We start from the raw sequence: 21,411 nt of genomic DNA on the forward strand, positions 1-21,411 counted from the left end.
CTCAGTGGCAAGAAATGCCTTTGTCTCTTACATAGAGCGCCAGCCTCTGCTCTGCTCATAACTGGAGCTTCCAGCTTCTCAGGAATAAAAATCACAAAACCAGCAGTCAGTTTATATTAGACATATCACTTCAGGCGCTTCTGATTTATGGTGCTTTTGTCACCACCGACTTTCAGCTGGAACGGTATGTCCTTCGCTGTTTTGCAGCGGGAGATAAACTATGCTTTTGTCACATTCTTCAATCTCGCTAATGTGCTGGTACACTGCAAATTGGATCTGGGCTGTGCCTAAGCCTCCCGATGCTGTGTGAGTACAGGGCGACAAACTTCCCACTCACTCGCACCCCTTGGCTGAGGAGAGCCGAGCACAAAGGCTTGTCGAGCCTGACTGCAAAGTTATATTGCTACAAACGCAGAGACAAGAGAAATGCTGCCATTTCTTCAAAAATACACATCTTTAAGCCCAGCTCTCATCAGCGGCGCCGCGGACCACTCTGGCGCAGCGCAGCGCACTCGGACCGGCCGGCAGCCGCCACTCGTTCTGGCGGCATCGTGCAGAACACCCGCCTTGCCCAGGCCTCGGTCGGTAAAGGCAGAGCTCGCTGTCCCGAGCGACAGCAGCCGCCCGCCCGCCGGGACGGGGATCCCGGGCACGGCCCGGGCGCGGAGGCGCCGCCGGCCACGCCCCCTTCCGCGCCAGCCAATGGGGTCTCGCCGCCGGCCGCGCGCCCGGGAGGGGCAGCCGGATGCCGCGGGGCGGGGCCGCGCTGGGGGCGGGGCCTCGGCGGAGCGGGCGGCTGCCATTGGAGGAGCGCGGCGGGGGCGGGGCGGCCGGCGGGCAGCGGGGCGGGGCGGGCGCTCCGCGGCTCGGTGCGGGCAGCGCTCGGCGGCGGCGGCGGGAGCGGAGCGGGACGGGCGCCGCGGCAGGTGAGGGGCGGCGGGCACCGGGACCGTGGGGAGGGCGGCGCGGGCTGCTGCGGCCGCTGCATCCGGCCCGGGGCGAGGAAGCGCTGCCGGGGGTCAGCGGCCGGCGGCAGGTGCCGCCCGGGGGCCGCGCTTTGTCTCCGCGTGGGGGGATGGGCGCGGCCCCTCCGGAGCGGCGGCGCCTCCCGGGCGGGGCGAGGGGGCTCCGGTGGGCTGGGAAAGCCCCCGCCCCGAGCCGTCCCTGCGGCGGGCTCTGCGGGGAGGAGGGCGGGGGTCGCCGCGGCTCCGCGCCCCGGAGGAGGAGGAGGAGGAGGAGGAGCGGGCGGCGGGGCTGGCGAGCCCCTCCACCGGCGGTAGCACTGCCGGGATGCGGGGAGTAGTGGGACCAGGCGAGCCCCCCGCGACCTGGGCAGGGGTCGGTGGGAGGTGGCACCGGGCGGAGGGTCGGGCAGCCCGTGCGGCCGCGCTGCAAGAGCTGCCCGGCCCTCGCCCCGCGCCTCGGAGCGCACTGACTGGGTAATTCCTGTTGGTCTGGAGATCTCGTTTTCCACCTTGAACACATTCTTTTTGAAAGAGTTTGCAGCAAGTGTTTGGGCCCCTCTGAGCAGGTGTGTTTTGTGTTCCAGGAGTTGCAATTTGAGATCTTTATTTTCTTAAATGTAAACTTTCTGTGGCTGCTGCTTTATCTCAGGGCAACAGTCTGGAACAGGAGTAGTCCTGGGAGAGTATCTGGAGTGCTGCTGTAGTTACAAAGAGGAAGGGGCTGCAACCCTGAGTGTTGTAAAACAGCGGGGTCAGTATTTTACTTAAACAAGTGCTCTATTCTGTGTAAGGCTGAATGTGATCTGCTCATTTGTGACCTCACTTTTTGAAAGGGAATCACAGAAGTGTTCTGCCTTGTGTATGAAATTCATCAATCGATGACTTATATTAATGATATGTCTGTGTGATGTCAGGGAGCTAAGCCAGTGATGGAAGCATTCACCCTGATTCAGGGGGAAGCTGATGCACTGAGCTGTTGTGCTACATGGTTTTGCATTCTAATGGGGAAATTGGTGTTTCCCCTTGTTACAAATGGGGCATGGAATTTCACAGGTTTTAATAGGGTCACTTTGAGAGGCCAGCAATGCCTAGCAGAATCACAAGAGAAGAAAGCAAACAAGTTATGGACGGAGAAGAATCTGGCAGGGAAGGTGACTCGTAGGTAGTCTGGTGCTGAGCGGACTATTTCTGTGCACATCCACACCTGTGTGCAGCTTAACTGGAATCTGCAAGCCAGGGACTTGCCCTGAACTGAGACTTGGCTAGAAAGCATTTACTATAGCATGGTCATATATGGAATTTTCTCTTTAAATTTCTTCCAACATGTGAAAAGAGTTAGGTTAGTAATACGATTAACAATATTTAATAAGATTAAAATCACCAGCATAACTCTTGAGAAAGGTGGGTGCAGACTGTCAGCAGTTGACACTTTTAATCTCTACTTTCTCCCATGTGAGTGCTGTAAAGAGTTCAGGCTCCAAGACTCTGACTGCTTTTCAGGACAGAAAAATTCTGCCCTTGCCTGCTGACAGCTCAGGTATTGCCTTACCTTTCATGTCCACCAACAGCATCATATTCCCAGCGGGGCCACGGGATGTTCCCATATAAGGGCAGAGGGAATAGCTGACAGAGGGCTGTAATGAGTGTGCAGAGCCGTTCCCTTCAGTGCCAGTCTTTGTGTGAAGCGGGGTTGTTGCTGGAGTGTTGCTGCTGCTGGCATGCTTGGGCTTTCCTGGCAATGCCAGCAGAGCCTGCAAGGACTGAACGAGCCTGAAAAGTATCTGTTGCTGCCGAAGGTGGCCCCGTGAGCCTGGAGAGAGGCTGCCTGCCAAATTAAGCAGTACCAGTTGTATGTTGGGTGTGCTCTGAAGGAAAAAGCACCCACCCAGGTTGCCTGTGTAGGGTGTGTGCTATCCAGCACTGTCCAACAGAAGACAAAAGTAATTGCACTTGCTATCTTCCACTGTTGCTATTTGCTTTCTGGAGTGTTCCTTTAGCCAGCAGTGATGGGTGCAGGGAAGCATTGTATCTTTTCCAGCATAAGTTTTAGTGTCAGCTGGAGAGGGAGAACAACAGACGTGGAGTAGTTCAGAAGAAGATGAAGCAGCCACTCCCCAGAAATGCCAGAGATTTTTTTCTGGTAAAAGCTTTACTGCTGAATTGGGTAGATTGACATTATTTGTCTTCTGTCATCTTTTCTGTCTTAGTTCTTCCTGTTGCTTGTCAAAGCAAACTCACAAGGACTTCAGTTTCTTCTCCTTGCTGACAGCATCTCCATCTGTTCTGGTTTTGTTTGTAGCTGTTGTTTTTTTTTCTCCTGAAACTTCAAATTGTTTGTTGTAGCCAAGTTCTGAGCTGAACCCTCCCAATCTTGCATAAGGGCATCTTGGAGGAAGATGATAGGACTTTGATTCATCCCAGCTTGCAGGCTGTGCAGGGTGGTAGCAGTCAGAGGAGGCATGAGCCTGCCTGCTTCCTTGTAAGAATTAGCCCTCTAGATACAAGCTAGTTTCAGGAAGCAGGGCTTGGACTGGTGCCCTTTTTGCTCACCTGGATCTTCAGTGAAATGTCTTTGTGCTCTGTGTGCTGGGATCTGGTGTGTTCTACTGACTCTCCTTTGCATTCCCTATAATCTGTTAAAGCCCTGGATTTGATTTGCATTTATTTGTGGTTCTTGTGAGTATCTGATTGCAGGATTACTGTATCTGAAAGGATTCATCTTCTGCTGTTCATCAAAACCACAGGAGGGCTGCTTTTGCCTTTATGGGAATGTGCCAGCTGGTCTTTCATTGTGCTGGTATCATTTTCCCTGTCCTATTATTGGAGGCGTCTTTGATGACCTGATGGTTGTGATGATGTCTTTAGAGAAGATTCATATTGATCATTTTTTGAGCTTTGTCTGGTTTCGTCTCAGTGCCGGAAGACAATTCCTATAAATTCTTGTGTGTGTTTTTCAGAAACAAGCAATTGAGGCAGTAGGAGCATGTGCACAGTCTCATGACATGATACCACTGTTCTGGAAGGCAGAGTAGATGCTTAATTTAATTGGAAAACAGTAAACTCACGTCTTGTACAGTCTTTACTCCAGCACAGTGGTGAAAGCCAAAGGACCTTTCCCGGTGGCACACTGAGTCCAGGGGCCTCTCTAAAAACAGCATGGAGGGGGTTTTGCTACCTGCATGTTTCTCTGGAACCATGAAGAATCAGAGACTGCGTGCTGTGGTTTGCCGCAGTGATAACTGAGATGCTCCCCTGCTTAATAAACTGGCCAGGGTTGTAGTTGCTGGAGCTCAGATTTGCTAAGCTGCAAAGGTGCAAAAACATGAAGGAGGATGTTCCAACCTGTACTGACATGCAGCCCTGACTAATGGAAGAACCACAGTGCTTTGGTGTGAGCTCTTTAAGGCTCTGCCTCTCCTCCCCACCTGCTTAAGTAATAAATGCGGAGGACTTGTTTTCACTGCTAATAATTTTTTTTCAGCCAAGTAGTAACTAAGACATCTGAGCTATTTTGAGGTTCCAGGAAACAATTTAGGTCTTCTTTTCATTAACTAGAAGTAAGTACTGCCTCCCCATGCTTGTGAGGGAAAGAAAAAAGAAGAAATGAATGGTTTCAGTTTAGGTCGATTTTTTGTTGTTGGTTTGGTTTGGTTTTTTTTGGTTTTGGTATTTTTTGGTTGGTTGGTTGGTTTGGGGTGTTTTTTTGGTTCTGGTTTTTTTTTGGGTGGTTTTTTTTTTTGTTTGTTTGTTTGTTTTTTTGTTTTTTTGCTATTTAATCAATTTTTAAATGGTTTCTAATATCTTGAATTTAATTTTAGAATGTCACTTTAAAGTCCTGCCTGCCAATCTCGAAAAAGAGGTGAAAATGGAGTAGAAAAGAACTTTGTGGTAGCATGATCTGATTTTAGATGTTGATCAAAATGTGAAATGAATCTTCAAATGAAACAGATCCTAAGAAATTTTCCAGATGCCAGACTTTAATTGAATGTGAACTTTAGTGATTTGCTTGCAGTATAAAACCTGCAAGTACTGTTAGGATCACTTCTTCTGTGCCTGCTAAACGTGTGAGATTTTGCTTTGCTTTTGGCTCTGAAGTTTAACTGTGGAACAGCCTGGAACTGTTGAGTTTCCCCAGCCTCTGCTCTGCACCAAGGCTGCTGCTCTCAAAATTCTTGCAACTTCATAGCTACTCCCTTTTAGGAAACGATAATTCGTTTCCCTTCTTGAAGTATCTGAACACTGTAATTTTATCTTGCTACTTGTATCTATTCCTGGTTTATCTCGTGTGGGAAGTCTCTCATCCCTATGTCACAGGCTGTAAGTGGGTTGATCTTTGCTTCTGGTGGTGGTTTAGCTAGGCTGGTTCTGTACAGAGGACTGGAGTTTAGGAATTGTGTCACCGCTTGCTCCAGATACCCACATGGAATCTGTGGTGAGCCAACTGGGATACACAGCTGTAAGGTATTGACTAAATGGATTGCTGTTGCTTTGTATCTGCAGGTGCAGACAATTTCAAGTCATCACCATTCTCCTTCCCTTTGCACTTTTCCTTAATTCTGAAATTAAAGGCAGTGCTTCTGGGTTTCAGTGAAAAAAACATGTGTGTCAGCTTATCTCAGCATAATGTGGTATTGAGTAGCAATGATGGGGTTCATCCTGCTGCTGAAGTTATTCCAAGGAGAATGCAGTCCTTGTGTCCTACCCCTCCCTGCAGCTCTGCCATGGCAGGAGAGTAGTCGTGCCTGGAACTGTGCAGGTGGAGGAAGCTGATTGTGTTCAAGCATTTATGCTGATGAAACTTGTTTTCTGACTAAATTGCATGTCATTCTATAAATAGAATGGGTATGTTTGACATCTTACCCTGTTATAATAATTCTGAAAATTACTACATAGAAGTAGTGTTTTCAGCTGAGGGTTTCTGCCCATGCATGTCATTTCAAAATAATTTTTGTTTCAATCTCTGCTCTTTTAGCTTTCCTGTACTGCACCATTTCACAGTTTGGTTAAGTGTCTTCCCTGCTCTTTGTGTGGAGTTACATTAAGAACTGGAGTGCCACCTGTCTCCCCAGTCTGATCCTAACTCCTGAAGATTGTGTGCTCTTGAAATCCCTCTGTGCCTACAAGTGCCCATGCCCTCATCCTCCTGTGTGACACTGAAGAATTTTTGGGGTCTCTAGTTTCCATAAAGAAATGCCAACCTCTGTGAACAGCTGGCCAAGCAAATGCTTGAGAAAATGCTCCTGGCATTGCCTGCCAAGTGCTCTGCTCAGCTGGAAATCCTTCAGACAACAAAAATTTAAAGCAGAGGAACCATGGCTTCAGAGATGGTCCTGCCAGACCAGGCTTTGTCAGAAATAATGTCCTCACTGAAGCTGGGGTAGGGGTTTGGACAGCTTGGAGTTAGTTAGTGGCCCTGAAGCAACTCTCTCTTTAGCAATTTCAGCCTTGATCCCAAGATTTTTTTGCATCAAACCTTCTTAAAATGCTGGAGAGAGCAATTATGTTAGTGAATTATGAAATTATCATATGTGAGAGCATTTTGGTAACACATGTGATGAGCATTTTGATCACCTGTTTGCTGTCTTCCACACACCACAGTCATAAGCTCTTCTCACCTCTCTCCTACTTTTAGTGTAGCCAGAAGTTGTATGTGCTGGAGATCTCTAGTGCAGAAGCAGTTCCTGGACTTTTGAATCCCACCCACATGAATATTTTGATTTTTATTTGCTTCCTGCATATGACTTCTTGCATACAGATTGCAGTCCATTACTGAATGATTCTACCCAAGAGAATGGTAAAGCTGATGTGCAACTGAATTAATTGCATGAGATCTGTGTGCCACTGTGGGAAATGGAGAAGTACTAACCAGGGGCTCTGTTTATTTGCCGGATCTTTTTAGCATTTTGATAGAAATTGACAAAATGAGGTCGCAGAGAGGTCGAAGTACCTAGGGAGACTAAGGCATTTGTGAATTTATATTCTGATCCTTAGCTGAAACATATTTTGAATTGCATTTCATGACAACCTGAAACTTGAGAGAGATTTAAGACAAAGACTGCAAGGGCTTTTTGCTGTTTGCCCTGCGCAGCAGTGCAGCTTTCTCATGGCTGTGATGGAGAGGTGTGGTTCCCTTGTGTGACTGTGCCTTCTGAGGCACTGCTGTGGCTGTAAGGGGTAACACTGACTTGTACTGTTTATTTCCTCCTTTGATCTAAATTTTTTCCTCTCTTTTTGGGATTTGTAACCAGAAACTGTTCTCCAGATGTGTGACAGCCAACAGAGGTGCATGTGCAATTACAGAATGGCCCTGGGTGATTGCTACCAGCTTGTCCTCTTGGCAGCATAGGCAAAATTTGAATTGGCAGGAAGGCAGAGCAGCCCCTGCAGCACTGCCATCCCTGAGTGACTCGATGTGCCGAGCTCCTTGGCCTCAGAAACAGGCAGCTGGAGCTCCAGAGCTGGAGTGTCTGGTTGTGCTCTGTGCCCAGCACTGCTGAGATGATGCAGAGCTAAGGAAAAAGGAGTGGTGGAGTAGAGCAGCTGCCATACAAATGCTGCTCTTGCTCTCTGTACTGCCCAGAGGGCAGGTACCTGCAAGATTACCTCCTACAGCAGCACAGATGGGCAGTAGGGACTCTGTGTGCTGGCAGTGTGGCCATATAAGCAGCTGCACAGAACCAGATGAAAGAGCCATTTAGCCTGTTTTGCTTTCTCTGGGCTTGGGACAGTCAAGTCTCTGTCCTCACAGTGCCCAAGTCACCATGGCCCCTTCCATCTCCACACTGAACTGGTCTGCAGGGGAGGTGAAAGCCTGTGTCAGTAGCCTCAGTAACAAGCTCAGCAGAGTGCCACAAATCTAAAGGCTTCTGACAATCACACTTTCTTGTTTATTATATTTTTTAGTTACTCCTGTATGTTTTAGTGGCAGTACTGTTCTGGATGCTTGAACCTTGTAAATGCATTTTCTATGCGTAGAACACAGGCAGCCCCCTGCCATCAATGGTCTTGCAAGTAATTGTTCTGTTTCATTGTGGGTCTGATGCCTCTCTGTACAGGGTGGTGGCATCATGAAGCTTTCCTTAATCACCTATACTGATAATGGCCACTGTTCACAATGCTTAACTAGGCTTCACCACTGTGGAGAACTGTCTCTGTTGAACTCTGTGAATAAAGGTTGTGAAGAGTAGAAAGAGTGAGCAAACTGATGGACACGTTACAGACCAGTGTTATTTTGGATCCAGCCATCCAAATACATCTACAGCATCCCACCATCACAGACCTGCTGTAGCAGAGCTCTTGTCATGGATCTATGAATGCCAAACTCATTAGCTACAGACAAATAACATCTGAATAGTGTTTGCCCTCCAGTGGATGACAGGGATGGGTGTCATGCTGGGAGGAACTTGTATGCTGGTGCTGCTCACAGAGTCACAAGAACATTTCTGGTTAAGTACTTTTGCAGTTCAGTGTTCTCTTGCTGATCAAAGCTTTGTGTCTGTGGCTGGTGCAGGTGTTTAGCATCCACATGCAAGTCCCAGGATGCTGCTGCACTGAGCAAAGCTGTTACAGGAGAATGACCTGCACTCATAGTTCCATGGTTTCATCCTTTTCCTGAATGTTTGAAAGCCGTTGGGCTATGCATCTGTTTCCCTTCCTCCCAGTGCTGCCAGCACAGTGTGATCCTAACGGGTGCTACAGTGACAATTACAGTCTCTGTGTTCTTTGCAGGCTGCCAGAGCCTGTTGGATCATCACAACACAAATGACACCTGGCTGTTCAGCTCTAGGATTGTAATCTGCATCCCCAAATGCACCATGTAGGAAGTACCAGAAGGCACAAGGTTCTAATGAAGGAACTTCCACAATGTGTTTATTTTAAGCAGTTAGAAATTGCACGTAGGCAGTGATTCACAAGGGAAATGGTCTCTACCAGCATAAACACATGGAGCATCCTTGTTATTCCACTCAGTAATGAAAAATATATCTCAAAAACCTCTTTTCTGTATAGAGAAAGAATAAACTTTTTGTGTTTGAAAAACCGTTATCTCTACTGGGAACTGACTTCTGTGTTGCTGCTTCACAGACTGAAATAGAACTGTCAGTTGACAAAATAGTACTGATGTCTTTACCTTTGGTGACCTATAGGAAGAACTGTGTTTGTCTTCAGGCTGCTTTTCTGTGTATGCTTCAAGAAGTCTTGTGCCTTTGGCCTGTTTTGGACAGAAAGGTGAAAAGCTCAAGTGGAGGAAGGAGAATTGATCTTTTGGGAGCTGCAAGAAAAAATAAAGTATTGCAGGACTTTCCTTCTAAGGGAGCAAAACACTCCCTTTTAAATGAAGACTCTGTTTACATGTGTTAATTCCCTTCGGTTTTTTTGTGGGATGGAAAAGTCACTTTGTGTCTATCTAAACGATGAAAAAATCAATGGTTTAATCAATTTCTAAAGTAGATTTAGTCAAAATGACTACTGTGGTATGGCTTGGGCTTTGATGTGTGAAGGTGTCCCAAAAAGCTGCCAGAAAAGTCAATGCAGGGCATTGCTGGAAATAAACTTCCAGAAATTGTAGGGGAATTTTCTGTCCCATTCAGTATATCCACCGGGTGGTTTTTTTCCCCTTGCCCAGTCCCAGCATGGCTTCCTCCTAGTGTTCCTACTGAAAGAATGGATCGCTGCGAGCAGATCAACAAAAGCAGTCATGCAGTTCACGTGAGCGGTCATGCATAAATATGAGCAGACTTTCTGCTGTTAAAACTGATGGGTAGCTTTCCCTGAAACCAGTTTTCCATAGGCTGCTTGTTCTGCTATTTGGAGCTGCCTTGGTGATCTTGTCCCTGATAGACAGCCAGGTATTGGTGTTCCTGGGTAGCTGGGCTGGGGAGTTCACAATGAAAAGTAAATTTCGTTCTTTTGAAAATGCCAAGGTAAGGATTGGTAAAAGCCACATGTTCCATTCTCCACTATTGCCTTGGAATTATTTTCTTCCAAGTGGTATAACATGCAGAGCCCTTCCAGCTATCCCACACCCAAACCTGCCCTGTGCTCCTGCCTGCACACAGAGCATAAGCTCTCTGCCTTGTGCTCTTTGCAAACTTAGACGTGCATTTAATGTGTAACACAAAATAAGAAGTAACACAAAATGAGAAGTGCCACGCAATGGAAATCTGGTTAGAGGTGGAAGTTCAATGAGCCTCCTGCTAGAAAAGAAGTAGAGGAAGGTACCAGTCCTTGTGATATGGAGTGCCTGGTTAACATCTACAAGGGATTAATGCTTTTCATGCAGGTCTTTGGGGGGGTTTGAGATGAGTACTTATAGCTTTTGATGTATACTTCAGAGGATATACAGATATACACCTCTGAAGGGATGGGTTGTATTAATAGTAAGAAAGTGCTGCTGGAAAGAATCACGGCAGCAGGTGACTGTTCATGTAATGTGTTTCTTGGATGTTTGACTTGGAGTCGTACAATAGTATGAATAATTGATCTGTGCCAACATCAACAGCATGCCTCATAATTATTTAATTAAAAGGCTGATGCTTCTGAAATCATGGGTTACTGGGTACATTTGAGAACGTGGTATTCCTAGCAGGTGATTTCGGCAAGCATCAGTAGTGTACTCCACTGTTCAGTAGTTCATCAGTGTTCTGAAAATAAGTCTAAAGCCACTGCTGATGTTGATTCAGCAGAGAAGTAGGCCATGCTGAGGACAAATTCAAAACCATGGCTGGAAATGACTGGAATGTTGGGATTTTCTTGCTTGAATATCCTGAATAGTATGTAGGTCTTCGGCAGAATGGGGGAGGTAGTGAAGTTTTCCTTAGAACTTTTGGAGAAATGATTACATGGTGATTAAGAAAGATACAAGCTCCTTCCACTCAGTACAGTCAGATAATTGACTGTTAGTGAACTGATACGATCCTTGCAGCCTGATTTCTGTAGCTCCTCCATTAGGCTGTAACACAGGTCCAGTGAAATGACATCCACCTGATACAGGCAAGTGTGGACTTCCGTGTGCCAGAGATGCTGATTTTTCACTGATTGTGCCTCACCAAAGCAATGACCCTGAAGAAGGGGGAAGAGGTGGGGGAGGACAATCAAACTGATATTTAAAAAACAAAAAAAAAAGTTATAAGCTGTTCAAGGACTCAAGAAAAGATGCCTTGTACTAAGACACTGACAGGACCAATCTGTTGATTGCCAAAAAAAGCTATTGAGAGGTGACTTGGTTAAAACCTGTGCATAATTGACTCTGAGGAGCTCCTCTTTAATCCAGCAGAGAAGGAATTAATGGCTCAAGGCAGAAGGCAAACAACTAAGAAATTAGTCTGGCCTCGCTGCCAGAAAGAATGATGGAGCCATTGTAGCAAATTACTAGCAGAGTAGTTGAACTTACATTTTGACCTCCAAAGGCCTTTAGTCTAGATGCCATAAACCACTACATTTCACAGAACCACTTAATGGGCCTTGTGGAGGTGTGAGTGGATAAAATGGAACAGTGCCTGTGTGTTAGGCAGGAAATCAGAGCGGCTGTACCTTAAATTATGTGACTGACTAGTCCTGGTGCAATTGATTTCTGTTTTTCTGTGCTTTAGAAATAACCCCAAGATCAATTCAGTCATGTTCTTCATCCCTGTTTGTTCTTTTCCTTCCAAACTTTGTTTATGTCTAGATGCTTTGTGCACCATAAGTGGTACATCCTGGATATAAAGAATCTTGTTCATGGCAGGAGTGTCAGCTTGAGGTTTGTACTTCAAATATCTCCTGAAAATGAAATCTTCTATATATATTTTTTATATTTCTTAGAAATATCAGTGTAATGGTGAAATAAATATCGTATCTCACCTGTCTTGCAGTATTTATTTTATTGATTAAACTTTCTAGGAGAGTAGAGTTTTATTAAGCATTTTGTGTGTAAACCCATGTACTCTAAGGAATTGTGTTAAATTCCAATTGCATTTAAGTAATTCAGTTTCATAATCTTCTATTGCATTCAATATGAAAATCCTATACAAGAAGTAAATCTGCTCAATGTTGTCATTTAGCCTATGATTGTTTCAGAATAACTTGTGATTGTTTACAGGCTGAAAGCTAAAGAGTTTCACAAGGCTGGGAAATCATTGAGCCCATTTAGTCTGATGCTGTGTAAAGCAAGGCAGTGGCCTTTCTTGAATTTAAGCTAAACATTCAAGTTGAGACTGAATGTTAACAAAGAGAAGAGTTGCAAGTGATGGAGAGCTTGCCCTGGTAAATACATTTTAAAATACCTTTGAGAAAATAAGCTTGAAAAACAGACCTTGGTCTGCTCAGGCCAGAAATATGCAGTTAGCAAATTATTAACCTTGTTGTGAATGGTTTAAGTAACGTGGTACTTGTTCTGTTTCACTTCTGATTGACTGTGTAATAGCCACCACCAGCAGTCTCTGCTGTGTGCTGGATTGCAAAATCTGCTAATTAACACATTAGTTTCATATTGCTGCTGCCAATGTTTGCATTGAAGAACGTGGCTTTTTTTGGCCATATGGATGGGTGGGAATATCCAGATCGTGTTATGGCTCTGTGCTCATTCATGTGTGATGCTTTGTGCTCTGTTTTTCCCAAGACATCTAATCAGGCTTGGGGCTGAGCAGTGCCTTTTTGGAGAATCTTTAACTGAAAGGTCAAAATAAGCACAAGGCCCAGAGACAAGTCTTGCTGTCACTCTTCCCAGCTGCCCCCCCGCCCTCCTTTGTGTGTGTCTCTCTCCACGTATACATATGTAGGAGTCCTTCACCCAGCACATTCATCTGTTATTTCTTTCTTGAGACCCCGGGCTTTTAAGTGCCAGTCAGGGTCGTCCCAAACAGAACACAGCTCTGCCAGCTGGATCTCCCTCAGGCTGAGGGGAAGGATGATTTGTAGTTTGGGAGCTCCGGGCACTCACCTGCTAATGGGGCTGCTGGCTTTGCACCATTGCTGTGCACTGTCAGCTGCCTGGCATTTGTGTGTCTCAATTAACCACATGTAGGTAGACCAGGATTTACCCTAAAGGCAGTGTTTGCTTGTGGACTGGGACCTGGTGGTTCTTCAAGGGAGTGGGAAGGAAAATGTGCCTTACAGTGGTCTCAAAGTGAGAGCTCCAAATGATGCCATGGAAGCTGAAGACTTGGATTTGCAGTCCAGATTGGGTCTGACATAAGTAAATTTGTTCACACTTATCCTGTGCTACCTCCCATCCATGCACTGAATGCGTTACCAGGAAACTCCCTGTGGGAGAGCATAACCATCAGGAGGGGGAGATGGTAAAATCTGGGTATTTATTCCAGCTCTCAGGGTGCATCTGAGGAAGATGCCTTTGTTTTATTGAATGAGAGATATTTTATGGTATAAATGGGCTTGTGCCTGTTGTAAGAGCATTTGAGGCAGTCAGCTCTTTTGCTTTTACTGTCACTGTTTCAGCCCTGCTTGGTTTCTCCTTTCCCTTACTCGCCAAGTGCAACTGAAAATGAGGTACTGAAACAGCCCATCTAGTTTTTTGTATGCAATCTAGCAAATGTTAGTTCTGGAAACTGGGCTCTTGCTGCTGTTTGTCTGGTAACATTACCCTCTGTTGTTTCCTTGTGCTGCTTTTGAAAAATGCTGGTTTGGTTTTTGTGTGAGAGGTGCTTGGCCCATAAATGTATTCCAACCCACCTAATAATTCTTTAAAATCTTTCATCAGGTCTTTTCTGTTATATAGTTTAAAAATAAAAAAAACCCAAATGCCTTCCTTTACCCCTGGAAACAGCAGTCGTCTTGTTCTGCTGAGCTGAGTGCTGCTCATACTGATCACTGCTGTTCCCTTTGTCTTCGTTTATTTTAGAGTTAAGTTATAAGCTGTTTAAGACTGGGCTATTTTTGTTCTGTATTTTTGCAGGATCTTTTACATGGGTCTTCTAAACACTAAAATAAATGTTCTTAAAGGCAAAAGTACCATCTGTATCAGGGCAAGATGGTCATTGCTCTAAAAATGAAGTTTTGTGGGTTTATTCTGATAAAACATTTTGGAAAGCACATGCCTGCACAGAGGAATGCCTAGGTCAGGGCTGGACTTATGGCCATCTTCTATCTTTATGTTGGATTGCCCTTTGTCAGCCAGATGCCTTATGATCCCACCTTCTCCCTCTATCCCTCTTTTGACAGTAGCTCTGGTGCTCAGCAGGGGCTCCCTGGCTGTGTTTGCTTTAGCTGGAGAGGTGTTTGCCTTCACTGCAGAATTCCAGTTTCCAGCTGCCGGGAAACCTGGAGTGCTTTTGTTGATTTATTAGGGCACACTGCACCTCAGGAATGCCTTTGGCTAAGGAGCTGAGAGTGATGGAGGGGGATCCTGCCTGATGCGGTGTGAAGCCTTTTTGTTTCTCTTTACAGAAGCACCAAGCAGAAATTCCCCAAAGCAAGGCAGGGAAAAAAAACTCACTCAGCTGACTACTTTGGAGAGTGTCAAAGTGAGACTCAGTTAGGTTTCCCTGGCATAGAAGTAAGGAGGTGAATGATAGCTGCAATTTTAAGTGAGTGTTTGTGGGAGATGATACTGTGAATTGCCCTACCAGAGGGTTTGTATACGTTTGGTTGGTGTTAAGAGCTGGCTTTCCTGAGCCGATGACTAGGGCTTTTTTCTGGGACTTGGCTTTGGGCCATCTAAATGTTTTGCACTTGGAAGAAGCAAGTTTCAACCTCTTTGGACTTGCAAACTTCTAAACATTTTATGATACAGATACAACAATGGATTTAGTTTTTTAATTATCTTTGGAGACAGCAAAAGTCTATGGGCTACAACTTTAAAAACCACTGATATGAGTGTGTCTTCCTGTAGTGAGTTCAGTAGAACACCTTCACCTTTCCAATGTGTTGCAGCCATCTGATGTGCGCCTCTTTTCTTGTCTTGCATGCACACACAAATACACATTTCTGGACTTTTTCTTTCATTTGAGATTTTGGAGGCTGTTGCCCCAGGTGATCTGAAACCAACACTGAGGAAAATGTTTGGTGTTTGTACAGGGTAGAGTGGTCAGCTGGTCACTTTGTGTTGATCAAGTATTTGGTAGTTGCAGAGTAGGTTGTGTTTATGGGGCATTGGTGCTGAGAAGGAATTTCCTTTCCTGGCTGAGGTAGAAAGACCGTCCATGTACAGCTTTATTCCTTTGCTTTAGCATTCCTTGAGGTTGTTTCCCTATTTTACAAATGCATCTTTTGAGAACTGCCAGGAAAATGTCTGTCTCAAATGGAAATGGAAATTTCTGAGCTCACAGGAATGAAAACCTTTGGGTCTGTGCTTACTGAGTGAAAAGAGGATTACCAACCAGCCATTCTCCAGCGTGCAAAGCGGTGGAGCAAAGTCTGCAGAGACCCTCTGAAAGTTACTGGCTTTCCCAAGGAAGGGTGCTTGTGAATAGAATTGAATAAGGTTGCTCGCGTCCCTCTTGGCTTCCCTGCTGCAAGTACAGAAAGCAGTGAAACTTGGAACTCAGTAGATGCCTGAATAAAATGGGAAATGGTTTTTTTTTGAAGTAGATGCCTTGTGAACAGGTCTAGAGCCAGTGTTCCTGCATTACTGTAAGAGAATTAATGGGTTTGTGACTGCTTTTAGGCCTGAAAAAAAAGCAGGGAGGCAATGCTGATTTTTCCAGAACTGCTTGAAGGGTTCAGAAATGAGAATGGTGTGCTGGAGCAGATGCAGATGGCTTATTTTCACTGGGGACTGTTAAACCTGCCAAAGTGTAAACTGCATCTTAACAGGAAGATGTGAGACAAGGCCTGCACATCTCTCCCTCCTAATTACTACAGCTCAGCTGCTGCTGTCTCTTATGCTTACACATCTGAGAGATGACAATGACAATGTCTTGAATGGCAAAGCAATAGCAAGAAGGGCTTTTTGGTTTTTTTTTTTTAGCTCTAGTCTGAAACAAAGAAGTTGTTCCACCAATAGTCAAAAATATGCCTATGAAAAATCTTTCTCCCAGAAACTGCATCTGTTATTCCAGAAGACAATCAGAATTTCTGTAGATCTTGATGGCTTGTCTCCTGAGTGACTACATGTAAAGCAGCAATGAACTTTCTCCTCTTTCCCACACCGACAGCCCCAGGAATGTTCACCACAGCAGTGGGACTTCCATTTTTGCTGTCCCTGCAGTTCTGCACTGGGTTGCCTCTGTACACATTATCTTTTTCAAGAAGTTGGAAAGCTCTTCTCACCTGTTCTGGCAAAAATCTCCTGTAACATTTTCACAGTGGTTACTTTAGATGCCAAAACACTCAGTCTTTCAGATCCTCATCACTCATGGCGCGCAAAAGATGAGGTAGTTTTTATGATCTCCTCTTAGAGGAACAGGTACTTCAGGGGGAAAGGATGGTACTGGGGTTGTGATGGCATTGCAGTGGTACAGCAAGAGTGGAGGCAGTGGCAGCTCCCAGTTGGGCTGCAGGTGATAGTTTTGGATTTGGTGTTTCTCCCTGAAAATCTGTTTTAGGTCAAAGCCTCTTGTGGCAGTCTTGCTGGTTAGCTGTAAATATGTTCAGTCTCTCCTCACCCATGACCCTACTCTGTTTCACTGCATCTGTGTAAATCTCGTTTAAGAAACAGCTTTGTGGAAGTTTGTCTTCCTGCCTCCCCGCCTGCTCTGTTTAGCTCAGGAGAACATGCTGCCAGGGCAGGATGGGCTCTGATAAGACACTGCATGGGCTGATGGGGCTCCTCTTCTCTGGTGAAAAACACACAGCAGAAAAAAAGACAAAGCAGTGCTAAAAAGCACAGATTTTTTTAGGTGAGAGGAGAATGTCCTTCTTCATAGCCAGTTCACAAATAGGGAATAAAAATTGAAGCAAGGGGATGCCTGTCCATTTATATCAGCCTGGGAAATGGTGGATTTCTCTCCTGAGACCTTTGCCTCAGGCATCTTGCCAAAAGGCGTCTAGTCCCTATTCACTTCAAACACATATAGTTCCTAAGCCAGAAACATGCAGAAAGCTCATGAACTGTGATCAGCTGAAGGCCAGACAGCATGACCTGGTGCCTCATAAAAATCAATGAATTGAAGAACTGTGACTTCTGGATGCTTTGGAAGTATGAGCAGCACCTGCTGTGCAATGTGATCCTAAAGAGCATCACGGGGTAATCAGCTCAAACGTGGATCTAACCTGTATTTATGGTAGGAAAGTATCCTGGAATCTGTGCTGAAAGAATTAGAATAAGTGAAGTGTTTTGGCAAACACAAGCAATTACTTTCTTCATGGATCCTGTGTATGGGCTTTCTTTCTTCAGAGCACAAGGAGTTCAAGACGAATTTTACTTTGGAGCTAAAAGGGATGTTTTTAGCAAAGGCAGTGCAAGCAGTGTTGGGACAGACTCCAGCTCTTTGGTGTTCCTGAAGAAACACAAACAACTGCAGAGAAGGGTATAGCTCAGATCCTTTTGCCAGCATGCTTAGCAGGAAGCCCTGTACCAGATCTGGTTCAGGCTTCGACAAGTGACCTCTGTCACTGAAGGGAACATAAAGAGCCTCAGTGAGCTTTGGCTGAACTAGGCTTTTGCCTGTCTGCTCTGGAGAGAGAGTAACCTCAGTGTTCCCTTCCCTCCCTCCCTCAGTGTGTCTGTGAAAATACTAACTTGATTTAGCTGCCAAAAAAAGACATTTGAAAAGTATACATTGCTCTCCTGTGTCCCAGCTTCTGTAAAATATGGGTTATGGTTGGTTCCTGTATACGGCACTCAGTAATTTTACAGAAGAGAAAACGGCACCACTGCAACTATCCACACAACACTTAATACAGTGAGGTCTTAGTCTGTGCTAGGACTCCAGAGTGCTATTTTGGGCATTATGAACCCGATTATATTACACATAGAGCTTAGATGGCTCAGAGGCACGCTCAGGATATTAACTGTTTCTATTAAGCTTTGCATTTGGAGATCCTTCTGGCAGAGGAGGGCGATGGCAGATGAGCTGGCATTCCCACAGCTGAACAGTGTGTGTGAGTATGGTTAGGGAGTGTTTTGTATTTCATTTACACAAGGGGTAACCCGAGTTCCGGAGCTTGCTAACTTATGGATGCTCAGTATAATAATCTTTTCAATGTACTGGTTTTATAGCTGCAGGTGTTGTGGAGGAGACACTTACTGATGTAGATGTACAGGAGTGCAGGAGAAACCTTACAAAGTGCTATAAATGTATCATAAGGGGAAATCCATATGTAGTGTGTCATCTGGCAGAGAATGTGATAAAGTGGCATTGACTGTGATTACTTGTGATTCTTGACAGCCTGTGCCCCTGAAAGAGTGTTTTTAAGACTTGGTTTAGTTTGTGATGAAGGTGGCTTTAGGAATAGTGAAGGTACTTCTGTTTCTCTTAAAAAAAAAAAAAAAAGGGTTCTTTTCATGATTTTGTTTTGTGCTGTTCCAGGTTTTGTAAAAACAAACACCCTGAAAGCCCAAACAACAAGAGTAATAAAATAAACCCTTTGTGGATCACCTCTGTGACCCAAAGTTGATGAGTTTCTCACTGTTTGAATACACATTGTCTGCCAGGTGGGAACTGTGCAGCTCTTCCTTCCCTATAACCCTGCAAGTGCAGGAAGAGATAAGAGGAATTTATTTAATCCTGCCCTCACACTGGCTGAATTTGAAGCACACTGCCAGCAGACAGGTATGCTGAATTTGCAGCCTAAATGGCTGCCTTGGATAGGAAAGGGGGGCAGAGAGTATGGCTTTTAGGGATATGAGGCACTGGGATAGTGCTAGTGGGAGAAGAGGGGTGCTGGATGTGGTAGCACATGCTGTTGGGAAAGCAACCTCTCATCTTGCCCTTGAGGTAATGAGAATTTGCCTTTGCAGGGCTTGGGGTTAAACCCTCTTCCTAGTAAAACTGCAGTTTGCAGCTCCTTTCTCTGTACTGGGAGAGATAGAACTGTTGAGCAGGGACTGGCTACTGTGCAGCAAAGTTATTCTTTGCAGGAGACAGAAATGAGTGGATGGAGGTATCCCATGTGCCATGTGGATCTGCATGCTGCTGTTCAGTTCATGCTTACGCTGATGGAGAGGGGTTGAGTTTACGTGTGTTTTACTGATGAATATCCCCTTTCTCGGAAAGTAAACAGCTGACATCCTGACCTTGCAAAGGCTTGGACATCTTTACCTTTCGAAAGCACTGCTCTCCAAATGCGGGTCTATAGTGCAAGAAATACACGTGATGACCTTGGTGTTCCTTTGCCTTCTCAGCTACATTTTTTGTCTTGGATGCCAGTGACTCTGAGATCTGGACATTTCCCTCTGCTGTTTTGTGTTAAAAATGAAGAACAAACTGTAATGTGTGGAAGCAGTTTGTGGGATGGAACCCATCAAAATAAACTTGAGGGGTGGTGGTGGTTGAAAGAGCTTCGCCGAAACCTGGTAATTGGGCTGGATATAGCGAGGAGAAAGGGAGCCAGGAAGGGACTGAATGGAAATAAGTCCCCAAAATAAATATCCCATGAGTGGGGCATGAAGAGATAAAGAGTCTCCTTCAAATCAGATTCTGTGCCTGAGCATTCCTCCAGAATTTCCTGCAATTTAGACAAATGACCAACTTCAGATTTTTAAGTGATGTTTGTGCTGAACACTTGCAGGCGTGCGTTCCCATCCAGCTGCTGAGCAGAAATCCTTGTTCTTCAGTCTTGTTGGGAGCTGGTTTGCGCTTTTTTGTGGCAGCAGCTTTTGCAATAGGAGCCCCCCCCCCGGCCCCAGGATGGCTTTTTCTGTGAAAGAAGCCAGCGCAGCCAGGCAGACATTATCCCCTTGCCGGAAGGAGGGACCCGGGCTCCCTGGGGAGGAGGGACGGGGAGCGAGTGATTCATTGCAGCTGGCTGCAGTTTGGCCTCCTCTCTCTCTTTGCCCTAGGTGCCAGGGAGTGACAGCTTGTGGGCAGCAGGCCAAGCTGTGAAAAGAGGAGTGTGTGAGGCCTTTAGCTTTCTCATGCTTTATCAAGCTGCAAAGAATAGCTCGATATTCAGCCAGCGTTGGTGCAGGTCAGGAGAATGGAAATGCGAACTTAACTCCTGACATGCTGGCTGATGGCTGACCGCAGGCTCTGCGCCCACGAGGGCGGCTTTGTACCGCAGCATGTGGGGCAAAAGGGAGGAAAAGTGCCTTGATGACATGGTAAAGGTAACTTTTTGTTAAGTGGGCAGCCTCTGGAACTTGCTGGAAGAGTGAAAAGATTAAAAGAGGGCTTTCCTCTTGTGGCTTGCTGTCTGTGTGCTGGTGGAGGATGGAAACACTGGAGAGCAGAGCTACAGGAGTGCTGAGCGTCCTGGCAAAGCGAGAGGGACTGTGGTGGACGAGTGGCAGGTCTGTGCCTTCACTGCTGGCACAGCACTGGGGGCCGTGGTGCGGGTGCCCGTCAGTGCAGGGAGCAGGACGGGGCCATTCCCGGATGTCCCCTCGTGCCGATGTCCTGCCAGCCTGTGCCCGAGGGCTGCCCCGCCGGCGCGCAGGGAGTTAAGCTCCTCATCGCCCGGGGGTGAGCCTACTTCGGGGTGTTGAGCTCCATTCCCACGGCTTTTCCTTTCTGAGGGTTGGGGGAGGGATCGCCTTGAACAAGTAAAATGCCTGGAGGCTGGAAAACAGCACCCCGGCCCGTCTGGCCTTGTGTTGGTCTGGGAAGGATCTGTGCTTCACGGCAGGGTGGGCAGGGGCTGCCGGCCAAGGCCGGGGTCTGTCGCTGCTGGGCAAGAGCCTGGGTTATTTCTCTCCTTTAGGCAAAGAGAGATGGCTTTGCAGGCAGTAGAGTGCCTGCCTAGGGACTGAAATAACCGCATTCTCGGCTGGACGGACGTAAAGTAGAAATGAAGCCCGAGAAGTCCCATGGGCAGATCACAGCACAGGTTAACACGCAGGTTTTGTGGCTGACGGAGAGCAGCAACACTGGGTTCCCTGCAGCACATGCCTGTTTCTCAAAGACATAAGGGAGCAGAATCTTTCCTTCCTGCTGCTCACTCTGCCTTCTCCTCCTGCATCACTTTGAGCTGCTGAGTTGAGGTTGTTTGAAGCCCTGAGGAGCAGAAAAGGGCAGGTGAAAGTCTGAGGGGCTGGATAAGGGAGTTAGTGGGTGCTCAGAGCACAGCCTGTGGCTACCTGCAAGCCTGAATCCCACTCTTTCTCCATCAACAGTGCAGGGGTCTGGGAGAGCAAGAGAGCTCTGCCACATCCCAGTTTGCTGTGGAGCTGAGTGTATCTGTGTGAGGTACTAATCCCGGCCAGCACCAATCTCCCACCAGAGGGAGAAGGGAGTTTGCGTACCTGTTCAGCCCCTAGAAAGACTGTAAAGTCGCCTCTGAGGTTTAAAGTGTGCAGTCCCTATTCTCAACAGCTTTTGAATTCAAGGCAAGGTGAACTGATGTGAGCAAATGGGAGCCAGTAGCAGCATAAAGGAGAGATGAACCGTGGGCTTGGAGTGCAGTTACACAG

The 21,411-nt window shown here is 46.2% G+C and overlaps 1 protein-coding gene across 6 annotated transcripts in view; it reads left to right on the plus strand.

Moving 5' to 3' along the window:
* The first annotated feature begins 883 nt into the window (after positions 1–883).
* PLXNB1 (plexin B1) overlaps positions 884–21,411 on the plus strand; it is a 74,317-nt gene continuing 53,789 nt past the window's right edge. For 3 of the 6 annotated variants that reach the window (XM_039558863.1, XM_039558862.1, XM_039558864.1), the window contains exon 1: positions 884–926. The gene's annotated coding sequence lies outside the window, so the exon portion shown is untranslated. Of the gene's footprint in view, positions 927–17,907; positions 17,943–21,411 lie in introns of those variants that run through there. The other 3 variants (XM_039558865.1, XM_010390127.4, XM_010390129.4) reach the window with 3 other exon arrangements.

The sequence above is a fragment of the Corvus cornix genome, chromosome 12, assembly GCF_000738735.6.
Source record: "Corvus cornix cornix isolate S_Up_H32 chromosome 12, ASM73873v5, whole genome shotgun sequence".
In the NCBI taxonomy this organism is placed as follows: Eukaryota; Metazoa; Chordata; class Aves; order Passeriformes; family Corvidae; genus Corvus; species Corvus cornix.